The sequence below is a fragment of the Dromiciops gliroides genome, chromosome 5 (genome assembly GCF_019393635.1).
Source record: "Dromiciops gliroides isolate mDroGli1 chromosome 5, mDroGli1.pri, whole genome shotgun sequence".
In the NCBI taxonomy this organism is placed as follows: domain Eukaryota; kingdom Metazoa; phylum Chordata; class Mammalia; order Microbiotheria; family Microbiotheriidae; genus Dromiciops; species Dromiciops gliroides.
This window is the reverse complement of record NC_057865.1, coordinates 200,903,053-200,907,121: the sequence shown is the minus strand read 5'-3', so window position 1 is coordinate 200,907,121 and position 4,069 is coordinate 200,903,053. Positions and strand designations below refer to the sequence as shown.

The following is a 4,069-nucleotide window of genomic DNA, read 5'->3' as shown; positions in this document are numbered from 1 at the left end:
CAAAGTCTGATTGATGCCCTCCTAACCTAAGCCCTGCAAATTCCTGACCTGGGTTTGGGTCTAAGCAATAATAGATTACTGCTAGACTCAGTAACTATCAGCAAAGCTTTAAGCTCTGTTGGTTCTGAACTGCAGGTTTCTTATAGGTCCCAAATTCCTGCTTTGGTTATCTTTCTACAGGCTTAAAACTGAGGTAGAACCTGAAACTGAGACCCCTCTCTGCTCCTGGGGTCTGAGCTGCAAAGCTTGTTCCTCTCTTGATTACACCTCATGAAGCCTCACTCTGGAATACCACTTTGGGCATGTTTCCTCTTCAGTTCATCCTGGATCTGTTACTCAAAGTGGGTGGTTGTTGTATTGTTTGTCCTTCATTCTTTCTTTTTTTTTTTGTATCAGACCAACCCATTTATTTGGTACATTTTTTAAGTTAAGAAGAGGCAAAGAGATGCAACTACATAAAGAAAAATGAATCACATTCTCACACTATTAGAACACACAGCAGCGGCCAACCATGATAAAATGTGGAATGGACCCCAGTGTTTAATGAAAAAAAAAATCATTCAGTATTGAGAAACATTTTAAGCTTCTAACTTCACTAAATCCAGAACTGAACGTGCTTCTTTAAATTCTTCAGATTCTTCCAAGTCTTTTTCATTTTCCAACAACTGTAGAAGATCAGATCGTGCAGCTTCCAATCTGCGCTGGCAATCTGGAATCATCCTTCGAGATTCTTAGAAAATTTCTGACTGCTTCTTTTTTTTTTTAGTGAGGCAATTGGGGCCAAGCGACCTGCCCAGGGTCACACAGCTAGTAAGTGTTAAGTGTCTGAGGCCGGACTTGAACTCAGGCACTCCTGACTCCAGGGCCGGTTCTCCATCCACTGCGCCACCCAGCTGCCCCAATTGAGCAATGCAGTATTTATTTATTTATTTATTTTTAAGTAAGGCAATTGGGGTTAAGTGACTTGCCCAAGGTCACACAGCTAGTAAGTGTTAAGTGTCTGAGGCTGGATTTGAACTCAGGTCCTCCTGACTCCAGGGCTGGTGCTCTATCCACTGCGCCATCTAGCTGCCCCTGACTGCTTCTTAATGGCATAGTTTTCACCATCTTCAGCTTTCATTTTTTCAACCTTTTCTTCTTGTTGTTTTGCTTCTTTTTTAATACATAATTTTTTCTTCCGCCAATCCCTTCACAACGCCTGTTTTGATCTTGATCTGCCTTACACGAGGATCAGCCATAGCCCCTACTGAGCGCTAGCAGAAGGAGAGTGAAAAGTCGGGGCTCACTGCAGGGGAAAGGCCGTGCACGCCTAAACCAGTTATGTCCCTGTCCTTCATTCTTTTTTTTTTTTTTAATTTTTTTTTTTTGGTGAGGTAATTGGGTTAAGTGACTTGCCCAGGGTCACACAGCTAGTAAGTGTCACATATCTGAGGCCAGATTTGAACTCAGGTCCTCCTGAATCCAGGGCCGGTGCTTTATCCACTGTGCCACCTAGCTGCCCCCCCAGGATTCTCTTTTGACCAATTTATTCAAAGTCATCATATAAAGCTTTAATTACCATAGAGTGATTATGCAGTAAGTAGCATCAGCTGTTCATGGTATCAGGAAATCAGTGAATAATTTAGCACAGTTTTGTATTGTCCAATTTCTGCCATTGTCTCAGCAGGTAAGGTGTCTTCAAGGTACTAGAATTTGGGTCCTTTTACATCACTGACTTCTTGGAGTTTTTTTCCTTTTTAAATAGTATTTTATTTTTCCAATTATATTTAAAGACAATTTTTAATATTTATTTTTTGTAAATAATTTTTTATTTTTTTCCAATTACATGTATAGTTAGTTTTCAACATTCCTTTTTTAAAAGTTCTGAGTTCAAATTTTTTCTCTCTCCCTCCCCTCCCCAAGATGGCAATCAATCTGATATAGGTTATACATGTGCAATTATGTTAAACATATTTCCACATTTGAAAGAAGAAAAAGAATAAAAGGGGAAAACCACCCAAAAAGTGAAAATAATATGTTTTTATCTGTATTCAGACTCTTTATTCTTTCTCTGGATTTGGATAGCATTTTCCATCATAAGTCCTTTGAAATTACCTTGGATCATTATATTGTTGAGAAGAGCTGAGGCTATAATGGTTGATCACAATGTTGCTGTTACTGTGTACAACTTTCTGGTTCTGTTCACTTCACTCAGCATCAGTTCTTGTAAGTTTTTTCAGGTTTTTCTGAAATCTTCCTGCTCATCATTTCTTATAGCACAATAGTATTCCATTACATTCATATGCCACAAGTTGTTTAGCTGTTCTCCAACTGATGGGCACCTCTTTAGTTTCCAGTTCTTTGCCAGCACTAAAAGAGCTGCTATAAATATTTTCATACGTGTCGGTCCTTTCCCTTTTTTTATGATCTCTTTGGGATATAGACCTAGTAGTGGTATTGTTGGGTCAAAGGGTATGCACAGTTTGATTTCCCTTTGGGAATAGTTCAATATTGTTCTCCAGAATGGTTGGGTCAGTTCACAACTGCACCAACAGTGCATTAATGTCCCAATTTTCCTACATTTTCTCCAACATTTATTTTCCTTTTCTGTTATATTAGCCAATCTGGTAGGTGTGAGGTGGTACCTCAGAGTTTACTTCTTGTTTCGCATTACTTCTTGCAGCTCCTTATCAGCCGTCTGTTTTTTTGTTTTTGGTTTTGGTTTTTTTGGTGAGGCAATTGGGGTTAAGTCACTTACCCAGGGTGACACAGCTAGTAAGTGTCAAGTGTCTGAGGCTGGATTTGAACTCAGGTCCTCCTGATTCCAGGGCCGGTGCTTTATCCACTGCACCATCTAGCTGCCCCCAGCCATCTGTTCTTGCTGCCACTTATTCACAGACAACAGATGCAAAAATTTTGGTTCACTGAAGAGTGATTTGCATATGCTCTGGCATTCTGGCTGGTAGAAGCCTCAAACTCTCTCAATTCTGTCATTTGCTTATAGAAAAGCTGTCTTAGTGTTACATATAATTCTTACTTCTTTTTTAGTTATCACCATAACTTTGGTATCCCAAAGCTTTAAGAACAAGAAATCTGCAAACATATTGATCTTCCCTGGCCAGTGGGTGGATATTGAAGTTGAAGTATTGCTACTCATCTCTGGCAAGTAACATCTAAGTTGGTATTAGTCTAAATAGGGGCAGCTAGGTGGCACAGTGGATAAAGCACCAACCCTGGATTCAGGAGGACCTGAGTTCAAATCTGGCCTCAGACACTTACACTTACTAGTTGTGTGACCCTGGGCAAGTCACTTAACCCCAATTGCCTCAGCAAAAAAAAAAAAAGGAAAAGGTATTAGTCTAAATATATCAGTGAATTGTTGTTAGTCCATACTTGAAACTCACTACCAAACCACTCCATACACATTCTTTGAACTTTTCAGTGACAGCCTCACTTTAAAGAACTCCATCATGTGTATGGGGAACAAGAGTAGTCACTTCAGCTACTTTCTGGTGATGACCACCCCCTCTTGGTTAAAAGGAAAGCTTCCATGCTTTCCAAACTGGCACATATATAGCAGGGGGAAAAGTCTTATGTGGATCAGCATAGATCAATAAACTAGGGTATATGTGAAGCAATTCGGCCATGTGTTTGAATACTGTTCACACCGGGTTGTCCCTCAGTTTCCTAGAGCCTGTTAGTTTTTTCTTGCAAAAGTAAACATATAGGGGCAGCTAGGTGGTTGTAGTGGATAGAGCACTGGCCCTGGAGTCAGGAGGACCTGAGTTCAAATCCGGCCCTCAAACACTTGACAACCTTACAGCTGTGTGACCCTGGGCAAATTCACTTAACCCCAATTGCCTCACCCAAAACAAACGAAACAAAAGTAAACATATAAGTTCTCAGAATAACAGGAGAGATGCTACTGAGTACTATTAGCACCTTCATTGACAAGCAGCTGAAAATAAGCTGGAGCAGGCCACAAGATGGGCCACAGGTATGAATAAGACCTAAGACCATCTTTGGATGAGATTACATTCAACAAACAAAACCCAAACACACACACACACACACACACACACACACACAG

The 4,069-nt window shown here is 40.3% G+C and overlaps 1 pseudogene; it reads right to left on the bottom strand.

The window, feature by feature from the left end:
- Positions 1 to 520: 520 nt before the first annotated feature.
- Positions 521 to 1,238, bottom strand: LOC122729926 (annotated as a pseudogene).
- Between the last annotated feature and the right edge of the window lie 2,831 nt (positions 1,239 to 4,069).